This window comes from Eleginops maclovinus, chromosome 10 (genome assembly GCF_036324505.1).
Source record: "Eleginops maclovinus isolate JMC-PN-2008 ecotype Puerto Natales chromosome 10, JC_Emac_rtc_rv5, whole genome shotgun sequence".
In the NCBI taxonomy this organism is placed as follows: Eukaryota; Metazoa; Chordata; class Actinopteri; order Perciformes; family Eleginopidae; genus Eleginops; species Eleginops maclovinus.
In genome coordinates, this window is record NC_086358.1 from 964950 (window position 1) to 977981 (window position 13032).

Consider the following 13032-nt stretch of genomic DNA (forward strand, 5'->3'; position numbering starts at 1 on the left):
AGCTTCAATTACTCTTCAAAGCTGACGCAAAAGTCTCCACAGAAGCTGCTTTCATCTTGTGTCCTGTGGGCTTACACTGTGACCAACAACAACAACCAATCCTCCACACTCACACTCAGGAAAATAAGAGTTGTGACGCAGCAAAAGCAAAGGCCTCCGATGCGATCTGAAGGGGAGGATTATCTGTATTCCTGCAGCTCCTCCACCCCGACAGCCTCTGCATCTGAGGCCATGATTGGTTTTGCTCTGCAGAAGTTTCTCTGCCGACATCCTGCCATGCGGCGCTGGAGCACTGCTCTGTTATAGCTGCTGACAGGTTGTTTGGCCTGAACATCTCCTCCTCTCTTTCCCCCTCCTCCTCTGTCTATTAGCGCTGACAGCCCGCTTGTTTCCAGTCCTGACTGACTCCGGCTGCCACTCGGCGCTCACACTGCGCTCTCTTACTCCAGCTGTTTCATCTCATCATCCATAACTCTCACTGTTTTTCCACCTTCACTATTTCATTCACTGTCCGTCCACCTGTCAGTCAGTCTGGAAGTAAATTTGAGGAGCAGTCAGTCACTGTGGTGGAACAATACAGAGGAACAGTGATGTGGTATTTATGTGTTGGTCCCTGAAGGCAGCATCTCCCTGGTCCAATGGGATTCCTCCATGTGGTTTTGGACTATAGCAGAAGATAATCTCAAAGTTTATGATACTCAGAGGTTTAGTTCAGCTGGATAATCTCCAGATATTAACACCACTTTAGGATTTCTGAAGTAACAAGCTAATGTTGGGCTCTAAAGGAACTACAGCACGGTCACATGACTTCACGTCTCCACCGCTAAGCTAAAGGAGGCTAATGTTGGGCTGTAAAGGAACTACAGCACGGTCACATGACTTCACGTCTCCACCGCTAAGCTAAAGGCGGCTAATGTTGGGCTATAGAGGAACTACAGCACGGTCACATGACTTCACGTCACCACCGCTAAGCTACAGGCCGCCACCATGGTAAAATGCTGAGTAATTCCAAGGTTTTTGGACTCATCCTTGCTACACTCTATTAAGGAAGTAAATCACATATGAAACCCACAGTCCCCCTGATATGAGGGACTGGATTCTTCATCCCAACAGCTGTCAACACATCATCCGTCAACCTATCGATCTGTATCTCCTCCTGGAAAATGTGATGAAAACACTGTTCTGCAGCATCACATTTTGTTCCAGTCTGTTGGAATTCTGCTCAGTATTTTGGGTCTGGATGTGAAGCCTCTGTGCGTCACTGCTCTTTGTTTGCTCAGAGTTCTCTACAGGTACACCGGCACCAATATATAAATAAAGAAGCACTTTCTCTTCTCTGTCCTACAGTATGTGCAACTTAAGTCAGAGTGTGGAGCTTCCTGTTTTCACTGTGTAGGTTTAGTATTGTGTGCTGCTTGGGTTTGAGTCGCACACTACGGAAAAAGCTAGGACCTCTTCGTGCACCGGGCCCATGAAATCACACAATGCCATCAAAATGTATTTTAAATCACAAACCTTTCTCCACCCAATGCAACGTTCCATTGGTTTAAGCTTTCCAATGGCATTTCAAAACGTTGTCCTTTTACAGCAAGATTTACCTGCCGTTAAGAAGTGTTATTTGATCCTCTAAATGTCCACACAAACAAACTCAAGCAATAACACAGGGTCATGTTTGTGAACCTCTTCCACCTTTGTATCGGTGTAGCAGCCGGCCACGACAGATAGCAAATCCTCCACTGAGAGGCTGAAACAGCGCCAGGATGGTTAACAACAGGAGAGCATCTGGAAAATCTGTTTATATCACAACACTGATCAAATAACTAGAGGAATGAGTCCTGAAAACCCAGGTCAGACTCAGCATTGAAACCTTTGGTTAACATTAGTGATCATTTCCTCAGAAGCTTTCTTAGATTTGTGCTTTATTGATCCCCATTTGGGAAATGTTTGCATTGCAGCAGCTCAATAAAAATAAAATAGCTAAACAAATGTATAAAATATACATAAAAAATGAACAACACACACACTGCCCGGCCAAACACAGGTCCCCCGTCTGTGGGGGCCGGCTATGATCTGGGGGCTGCTGCAGCTGGTCTGGTATAGGTTCAGCAACCCAAAGAATGAGGTCAGCTGACTCCCTGAATGAACTGAAGGACCAGGTTATTCCATCAGTGGATCTCTTCTCCCCTGATGGAGCGGGCATGTTCCAAGAGGACAATGCCAGGATCCATCGGGCTCAGACTGTGAGAGAGTGGTTCAGGGAGCATGAGACCTCATTTCACACAGGGATCGGCCCCCACAGAGTCCAGACCTGAACCCGATGGAGGATCTTTGGGATGTGCTGGAGAGACTTTGGGCAGTGGTCTGAATCTCCCGTCATCAATACAAGATCAAAAATAATGCAGACAGAAATAAATGTGGAGACGTTGCAGAAGCTCGTGGAAACGATGCCACAGAGAATGCGTGCCGTGAAGCTGAAGGCGGTCCAACGAGTATTAGAGGGGGACCTTTTTTTGGCAGTGAATAAACACAAACACAAAGTAGGATATTGTATATACATTAAGTGTTGGAGGAATGGAATATTAAATAGGATCTAAATATGAAATGAACAGCGTTTGAGTCCTGCAGCCAGAGGGGAGTTATAGTACAGAGTTACTGCAGAGGGCAGGAAGGTTCTCCTGAACCGTCCTTGTGACAGCGGAGCTGGAGCAGTCTGTTGGAGAAGGAGCTCCGCTGTCCTTCCAGCTGCAGGTGGAGAGGGGGGGTGGGGTTATCCAGTCTGTTCAGAGTCCTCCTCTCCATCAGAGCCTCAAAAGGGTCCAGTTTGATGCTATTATGACTTTTCTCTTAGATTTGGACTTTTTCTTTTCACAAAATGACTCTCTTCCCAGAATTAGAGTTGGGGGGGAAATCCCATTGGCTTTTTGTGGCTGGAACCAGGAAGGTGCTGCCTCCAGGGTCCAACACAGAGGTAAGACACCCCTGCAGTGCTCTATTACCACATCACCTGTTTCTAACACGTCTGCCTCACGCCAGCCTTCACCAGATTAATAGATTAATAATCTCTCACTCTCGGCTCTCAGAGTGTCCGTCACACTCGTCTCTGCTGGAGAAATAAAAAACCCTCCATCTCTCTCGTGGAGCGTCTTGTCCACAGCTTCTCATCAGAGCCAGGCACAGTGGGGGGGCAGCAAGTCACTCAAATTACCAGGTAGGCCAGAAACAGAAACCTGATTTAATTTAGATTCACACAGCGGGGAAATGCGAGCCGTGTTTCTCGTGCAGATTCACAAATATATTCAGTTTGCTTTTCAGTCCTAACATTTGCTCGGTGCAGCAAACACTTCTGATGCTCACAGATACTGCGTTATGCAAATTCAACTGTGTATTATGGATTCTTCTGTTTAAATAGTGTCTGGTATTGTCAGCATTCTTGCCGCAGACACATTTATGCCATGTTAACACTCCTAACGCCGTGCATCATATCAGTGTTTGGCATGCATTAGCACATTTAATGCAAATCAAATCTACTTCACTCGATCTCTTTCAGCTGTGGGATCAGGTTCCCTCACCTCCAGGCATCCACTGGTTTCAATGTCTTCCATTGTGATGCGAAAATCAGTGTAAACGCACACAATAATAACCTGGTTTATTTAATCCAGCATGTCTGACTCTATTCCTCTCAAAGCTACACGGGTTTTCTCTGTGCTGCTGTTGTTATACTGTCTGTATAATACTGGTAACAACAGGAGTAACTCATTGTGATGGATTGTGTTTCTGCAGCTATTGTTTTCATCTTCCACAGATACCAGCTGAAACTAATGGCTCTTCTTTACAGGTATAACAGGAAGAAAGTTGGAAAATGAACCACATGTGGCGGATTGATCCTGCAGAATCACGTGAGGGTCAGGGAGTCAGCCGCTCTGTGCAGAAGTGAGTTTCCATGCACGCTAATTATTTGATCTTAAGGCAAATAAGGACTCATTGAATAGTGTCGCAGTTACAAATCCTAACTGGATTAAAGCCAAACCCTTAGGCTCCAAAATATAACTCATGAAGCGTGACACATTCAACTGAAGCAGGAACTGTGAACAAAAACCCAAACAGTCAAATATTTTCTACATCGAGTTCGATACATCGTGCTGAGACATATTGAAACACTCGAAAACAAGCGGAATGAGTTAGCAGATCAAGCCTGGGTAGATACCCACACACTGCATCATATTGCCTGGTCAGTAAAGCTTCTTTTCCCACCGCCTCAAAACTGAAGTTATTTTTAAGATCACATTTGGTTTGATTTCACAATATCTCTGACTTTATTAAAGTCCATCTCGGCGCCTCTCCCGTTTGCTTTGCAGAAGCATACAACCTTCAAAGTACGTTTTAAAGGTAATGTCCGTAGTTTTGAGCACGTTTTTTTCAGATCTTACTAAAAGCTCTTCTGAACCAACCGCAGCAGAAATCCTGTTGCTTTGATTTCCATCGACATTCCATCACTGATTCTGGGTGTCACGCTGTCCTGATCTACCTTCATAACAACAGTGAGGGAAGTAGTTAACCACATTGTTCTTTTGCTGAGCATCTTACATCAGTATTACCTGAAGTATTTATGGATATATTTTGAGGAGGATGCCTTGCTCATTTGGACTGAAGCATCCAGAAGAAGAGGAAGAGCGTATCCGTGTGACCGCAGCACGGTCTAGCTGCTGTTAGCTTCACACAAAGGGAGGTCCTCCTTCTGCTCCCCCTCCAGAAGTCAGTCTGAATAAAGCTGTGAGCTAAATGTTTAAACAGGTGACTCACAGGTATCTGTTGCTTCCTCTCTCAGTTGGACGTCACTGAGCTCACAATGCTGAAGCTCTGCAGGAGGATTAACAACTTGTCAGGATGACTGAGAGGAGCAATAACTATTCACAGTCTCATCACCCCATCATGGACTGGCAGCAGAGCACACACAATCAGAGACGCTTCTGAGAGGGGAGTGCTGACACTGATTGATCCAGTCTTTACTCTGAAATACTTCATTTTAAAAGTACAACACTGTCTGAAAGCACGGCCTTCTTCATGGTGTTGACCTTATAGGTACACAGGGAGGCAGAAGAGAAGATCAACCTATGAAAAGTTAACTTAAGTTTAGGTTTCATAACTAATATTACTCAATAGCTGCAAACTAAAGCCAGTGCAGTTAACTTACTGTCTGTCTAATATCCAGAAGACAGAAGTCAGATTGTATAGAAGTCTATGAGAAAATGACCCTCATCCTAAATAAAGATGTTCCCACTGAAGTTTCAGCCATTAATAATAACAACAACGTAAAGCCTTCAACCTGCGCCCTCTCCAATGTCCAGCAGGGTTTGATAAAGAGAGGTCTGACCGTGTAAGAGATCCTCTTAGCGACTTGGGTTCATTTCCCCCGGTAGGCAAAGCACAAAGCCAGTGTTTTGTTAGCCATAATTAACTCATTACCAAATGCTATCGTCTCAGTAGAGGTTAGAAACAGATGCTTGTTGTTCCGATCAAAGAGCCAAAAAGACGAAGCGTAACGGAAAAAGGAAATTGTGACGCGATTCTCAAGATAACTACCACAGCCTGTTGTGAGCTTCAGTTGTCTTTCTGCAGAAATAGAGCCATCAACCAATCACTGCCGAGCAGGAAGCACACAGCTACTAATGGACAGGGTATTTGGGGCTGAGACGGCCCTTTAAAGCGCCGCTCCTGTAATCACAACAAGACACCGAGTGGAATCAAACAGCTGACGTTAAACTGCAAACAAAGACGTCGATGTGAACGATTGACACGCCGACACGAATCCCGCTTCTCCTCCTTGTTGGCGTTTCATTTGACACGTTGTTGATGGACGAAGAAGTCACGCAACCTTTGCAGAGCTGATTATATTCAGGAAGGAAGATGGAGGGAAGAGTCTGATGAGAGTCGACGTCTTGTTTCTGCTCTCATTTGTTCGGTGTTTTCTGCTCACAGAGGAGACAGTGGATTTGAGGAAATCCCTCCAAATTTAAAGGGGGGGGGGGGCTGCAGTCTAATTGAAAGCAGCATGTCTCACTGTGTTTCTTAAACCCGACTTCCCTCTGGAGTGTGGAGACGCCTTGACGTGGTTTCTGTGCGATGGCGTCCGTCAGAGCGGGAAACTAATGAAGCAGAATCCCTGAACCGAGACTCTCAAATCTCATGCAAAGCAGGGGCGTGTGTGATGCAGTGGGAGGCGTTTCCCTGACAGCGTCTCCATTTATCACCACACTGCTGGAGAGGACATCTTAATTACCTACACACACTCTCATACACACACACACACACACACACACACACACACACACACACACACACTGACAGAGGGAGAGGAACAGTGAGGTAGAGAAAGTAAGGAGGGAAAACATTTATAGAGGAGGAGAAAAGAGATAATGAATAACAGTGTGTGTTTGTGAGGAGGCATAATTAAGCCTTTTCATCCACACCACCGGTGACAGGTGTGACATTTACTGTGTGTGTGTGTGTGTGTGTGTGTGTGTGTGTGTGTGTGTGTGTGTGTGTGAGAGGATGATTGGTTTCTCTCTCTATTGAATATCCATAAAACATACTCACCTGCTCTAACCTTTTACAGGCTGGTAACTAATGGGCAACAAAACAAAGATGGAGGAACACACACACACACACACACACACACACACACACACACACACACACACACACACACACACACACACACACACACACACACACACACACACACACACACACACACACACACACACACACACACACACACACACACACACACACACACACACACACACACACACACACACACACACACACACACACACACACACACACACACACACACACACACACACACACACACACCTCCAGGATTAAGTCTGTTTTTTTTCCAATCAAAGTCTGCTCAGAGAGGACGGGTCAGCAAACACTTTCACAAACACCGTTGTTGGTCCGTAATCCTGGAGGAAATATGCTTCCCTCAAACCGACAGAGGAAGCACTTTCCAGAGATATTTACCAAAACAAATTACTGTCCCTCTGCAGCTCTACCGGAGTATACTCTACTTTAAAGAGTCCTCTCCTGCTGATGTTCAGGTGTATATCAGTATGTAGTGTCTCTACTTTAAAGAGTCCTCTCCTGCTGATGTTCAGGTGTGTATCAGTATGTAGAGTCTCTACTTTAAAGAGTCCTCTCCTGCTGATGTTCAGGTGTATATCAGTATGTAGAGTCTCTACTTTAAAGAGTCCTCTCCTGCTGATGTTCAGGTGTATATCAGTATGTAGAGTCTCTACTTTAAAGAGTCCTCTCCTGCTGATGTTCAGGTGTATATCAGTATTCAGAGTCTCTACTTTAAAGAGTCCTCTCCTGCTGATGTTCAGGTGTATATCAGTATGTAGAGTCTCTACTTTAAAGAGTCCTCTCCTGCTGATGTTCAGGTGTATATCAGTATGTAGCGTCTCTACTTTAAAGAGTCCTCTCCTGCTGATGTTCAGGTGTATATCAGTATGTAGAGTCTCTACTTTAAAGAGTCCTCTCCTGCTGATGTTCAGGTGTATATCAGTATGTAGTGTCTCTACTTTAAAGAGTCCTCTCCTGCTGATGTTCAGGTGTATATCAGTATGTAGTGTCTCTACTTTAAAGAGTCCTCTCCTGCTGATGTTCAGGTGTATATCAGTATGTAGAGTCTCTACTTTAAAGAGTCCTCTCCTGCTGATGTTCAGGTGTATATCAGTATGTAGTGTCTCTACTTTAAAGAGTCCTCTCCTGCTGATGTTCAGGTGTATATCAGTATGTAGTGTCTCTACTTTAAAGAGTCCTCTCCTGCTGATGTTCAGGTGTATATCAGTATGTAGTGTCTCTACTTTAAAGAGTCCTCTCCTGCTGATGTTCAGGTGTATATCAGTATGTAGAGTCTCTACTTTAAAGAGTCCTCTCCTGCTGATGTTCAGGTGTATATCAGTATGTAGTGTCTCTACTTTAAAGAGTCCTCTCCTGCTGATGTTCAGGTGTATATCAGTATGTAATGTCTCTACTTTAAAGAGTCCTCTCCTGCTGATGTTCAGGTGTATATCAGTATGTAGTGTCTCTACTTTAAAGAGTCCTCTCCTGCTGATGTTCAGGTGTATATCAGTATGTAGAGTCTCTACTTTAAAGAGTCCTCTCCTGCTGATGTTCAGGTGTATATCAGTATGTAGTGTCTCTACTTTAAAGAGTCCTCTCCTGCTGATGTTCAGGTGTATATCAGTATGTAATGTCTCTACTTTAAAGAGTCCTCTCCTGCTGATGTTCAGGTGTATATCAGTATGTAGTGTCTCTACTTTAAAGAGTCCTCTCCTGCTGATGTTCAGGTGTATATCAGTATGTAGTGTCTCTACTTTAAAGAGTCCTCTCCTGCTGATGTTCAGGTGTATATCAGTATGTAGAGTCTCTACTTTAAAGAGTCCTCTCCTGCTGATGTTCAGGTGTATATCAGTATGTAGAGTCTCTACTTTAAAGAGTCCTCTCCTGCTGATGTTATTTGAACAATGTGCCGCCCCCCCAGCGAGCTGAATCACCTCCATCCTGCAGAGAGGATTAATTTATCCGTGTCAGATTATTTGATTTGTGGGCAATTAAGGCCTTTCAAAGCATCAACTATTCCATTTGCTCTCCGTTGTTCCGCTCAGTGTGAAGTCGGTCAGAGTCTGAAATAGATCTGTGGGAGCCGAGGGAAGACGTGTGCCGGTCAGGATCAAAGTCTGCCTCTCTACACCTCTGGAGGCAACAACACCGGGCAGAGGAGCCTGAGGGCAAAGAAAAGTGTTGGAGGTGCAAGAGGCAACTATTTCCATCATCAGTTAAACACGTTCTCCATCAATAAGCTCTAAACATAACGTCAGAGTCTTTTAATCGCTTCTTAAAGTGACAAATCCTCAGTTTACGAACGCAGAAAGTTCTCAGGTTTGAGGAAGCAGAGGAGGTTCGGAAAGCTCACTTCATTTATATCACTGAAGCAATTTGCTCCAGTGAGGTTGAAGCACTCACAATAGAGGGACTGAACGCAGAGGACTGAGGCTGACGGTTAGAGCGTCCTGACATTCGTTCAGGTCAAACTCAGAACAGATTGCTTCAGAGAAAAGCTGCTGCATAGCTCTGTTCATTCCTGAAAATACACCCAGCGTCTTCCACAGAAGAACTGAACACTCCTGCTTTAATTAGGAACGTGTTGCACCACCAGTAATACACCTCTGTAGAGTCCCAGTTCAGGTTCATTCAAATACAACTGGTTCTTGAGGTTTCCTAAAGTGTTACAGATGTTCTCTTCATGTAATATTCAAGGAACCCTTTAAAGTTGGTTTAACGATGAGGGGAAAAAGTGAAGTCATTTCATTTGTGGTTAAAGCTGCTCAGCATGGACCTCAATCCCAGCACCAACCACAGACCAGACTGCAATCCCAATACAGAGTGTGGCTAGTGAGGAATCAGCCCTGAAACACTGTCCGTCCGTCTGTCTGTCTTTCTGTCCGTCTGTCCGTCCGTCCGTCTTTCTGTCCGTCTGTCCGTCCGTCCGTCTGTCTTTCTGTCCGTCTGTCCGTCTTTCTGTCTGTGTCTGCACGTCTGTCCGTCCGTCGGTCCGTCCTTCTGTCTGTCCGTATGAACAGTTCCAGTCCTGCAGGTTTGTATTTACATGGTCTTCCGGTCCCTTGGGATTCATATTTGCTCTACAGTTTGGTGCTGAGGGATCCTCTCCTCTACCTGAGGAGAAAAGGTGGCCACAGAGCTCTTGCTGTTCACTTTGTGGAGGAGCATCTGGTATTACTGCATGCTCTCCCTGGACGCTGCTGATGGAGTACTGAGTCCCTGATAGTGCAACGTGCCGGTTGGATGTGATGCTGCTCGAGTCTCTACAGCCTCTCTGCATCTCCAGCATTCACACGGCAGCGTCTGCACACCAACAGGTCTCTCGCTAACAAGGCTCCATGTATAATTTAGCGTCCCTCCTCGTGGTCAGAATACCGAAATGCAAATGCGGGGCTCCTGATGGCCCCTCGCAGCCCCGCTCTCAACCCCCTGCAGGCCCGCCGAGGGGCGAAGTAAATGAAGCCAATCAGAGGCTGACTCTACACCCGCATCACATACCATCAGCCGTGCAGGGAGGTGGTGGTGTGGGGGGGGGGGGCTCCTGCGTGTGATAGCTTGTATTCTTCTTAATGAAGACGTGTTCATCGTGATGCATGTTGATCGTCCCCACAGCTGGGTTCTGTTCCTCACTAGCGTCTAAATTAAATCCAACGGACGACATTATTCATGAAGAACTGTTTACCCAGTTTTTCCAGGCTGACATTAATCTTCCTGACATAACTGCAGCGCAGATATGGTGGTAAATATCGCCCGGATGATTAGATGAAGTGAGAGAACGAGGTCTTCAGACTGGGATTACTGGCTGTTTGCACGATGATGACCGCTCCGTTTATTCAGACTCAGCACTCCATCACTGACAGCAGCACCGACTCCACACCGTGCTGCCCAGCTGTCTGGAGAGGACATCCAGCCGTGAACACTTCAAATAAATCAGTATTTTAGTCCTTCAGCTTCACAGTCTTCACACGCTGGACTCAGTTCTTCATCTCTAAGTACAGAGCAACACTTCAGCCTGGACTAAAGTTCCTATACAACAACAAACATGTTCCTCATCATAACACACTTCCTGGACGTAAAACAAGAGACTGCTGGTGAAAAACCCACATTTTATCACAGCTTATTCATCTTGACTTCTGTTGCGTTTTTGTTTGATTTCAATTTACAACATGAACCACACGTTTAAAGAAATTGGCAAACTATCCAGAAGAGAATACTTAACATTGAAATGTAATTAAGAATGCACTTTAGTTAAAGGGGACCAAATATTTTAGGCAAAACTCTTATTGTTAGAGACGGATAAGTAGTCCTGCAGCCCGGACCCTCCAGCTGCTCCGGCTCCCCTTAACGGCCTCCTGCTCACCTTCACAGTCCTCCATCCCTCCCTGTCCGACCTCCGCTCATCCTCCGCTCTCCCACCCCACGCCTCGTCACCACGGGGCTGCTCTGCTCCCAGACTCTGGACCTCCCTCCCTGTCAGGATCCTGGTTTGGTTTTGTGTTTGAAGCTTTCTGTTTTATTTTGAAATGTTTCAAAATGTCCCCCTTCTCATTATTCTAACTCATGTGGCTCTTTTGAAAATTCACACTTTTTTTTTTATCTTTCCAAACTTTGGATTTTTTTCCCAAAAGACTTGTTGTCTCCCCTGTGTTTCCCCTCCCCAGCTGTGTCTCGTCTTGTGATGACCCTCCTGTATTTAGTCTGGGCCCCACTTTTGCTCCTGGTTCGGTTGTCGTCGTTTCCTACCACGTCCTGCTCCTGTTGGTTTCTCTGTTGTCCTGTCCGCCTGCTGTTTTTTTTTTCAGTTTTTAGTTTGATGAAAGCTCCTTTAGGTTTCAACCTGGAGACCTGTCTTCCCTTTCCTCTTTAAGGTGCTCTTAAATAAAATGTACTATTATAATAAAGGTCATTTTTTCAGGTTGATAGCAGTTTGTTCTCAGTAGACGGACACCTTTCACCCACGCCATTTATTGACCAACAGGCCTGTAAATAAAAGACAGGACACATATAAATGTCTTTGTCTTTTACAGCGTAATGCCTCAGAGTGTGATCGCTGCTTCTGCTCATGTTTGGAAATAACATTTCACAATGTGATTAAAGTTGGAGGGAGCTCAGGGTCAGTGACCGACAATTATGTGACGTCTCTTTCCTCCTGACGTCTGAATTATTCCCCCACTAACACGGCCTCACACACAGGTTTGTGTTCAGTAGACAGTGATGGCCGAAAAGCTTCCGACCTTTGACCCTAATTACACATCAGCCAGGCAGGAAGAGTCGGTGGGGATGAACCTATTACCCCCGGATCGGCATCCAACACTGAATTATTCAGCGCGGGCCTCTAATTCACCGTGTTGGAGATAATGAAGGAATCATTTTTTAATCTCATCTGCACAAATTACCCCTCTGAATCTCATTTTGGGATTTGATCATCTCCTTTTATATCGCCTCTGTGTGTTATCGCCGAGGAAATAACTTGTAACGCCAGATAATGTGAAGATAGTAATACAATTGGACAAAAGTGATAAAATGTGTGGATGGATAAGATAAAACTTTAAAAAACAGATGGTTTACAGATTATTGTGTGTGTGTGTGTGTGTGTGTGTGTGTGTGTGTGTGTGTGTGTGTGTGTGTGTGTGTGTGTGTGTGTGTGTGTGTTGGCCACAGCTGTGTTTTTCCAGGCGTAGTATGCCCCCTACAACGGCGCTCGCTACAGTAAAAGAGGAACATGGGACGTGAGATTTGTCCCTCTGCTGACCCCGTAGAGACACAGATGACCGCCGGTGACATTAATGCGTGCAGCCTGCAGGTAGCAGCGGGTGTTTTACACATTAGATGTTCTCTTGCATCCAAAGTGAGGCTGCAAGAGAGAATAATAGTTACTTTGAACATGCATTACCAACAGATAGGGTGTTTGGATTGATACCAATGAGAACTTTTTGGATTAACTTGATAGCAAACTTTGTAAAATGACATATTTCTTACATCTCAAGGAACATTTCCCTCCATTTCTAGTTCTGCAGATGGAGCCAGGACCAATAAACCAAGATAATTGACTGTCACATACTTTCTGAGAATGTGCAGATCCATCCCATTGCAGTCATTATGTATAACTGCCGTATGTTCTACCTTCATGCGTCACGTTAATTAAAGAAAATGTAAATGAAGAAGCCGTTACTTCTGCCGTTTTCCTACAACATCTCATCGAGGCTTGTCACAACTGTGATGTGACCATGGGTAGGATATTTAGCTGATGGGAGTGACAGTTTTTTACCTGCAGTAATTTAATGCGGCACAATATTGTCAATAGTTCTCCGACAGGCTGTCTCTGGTGACTGGCAGGGCGTTGCTGTGGAAACGCTCTGATCTTTCACAGCAGTTGCTCGTTAAGAAATCCTGTGGTAA

General features: G+C 45.1%; 1 protein-coding gene across 1 annotated transcript in view; it reads right to left on the reverse strand.

The window, feature by feature from the left end:
- The window catches only part of LOC134871421 (glutamate receptor ionotropic, delta-1-like), a 139070-nt gene that overhangs the window by 93392 nt on the left and 32646 nt on the right, over positions 1-13032 (reverse strand). The gene's annotated exons all lie outside the window — the stretch shown is intronic.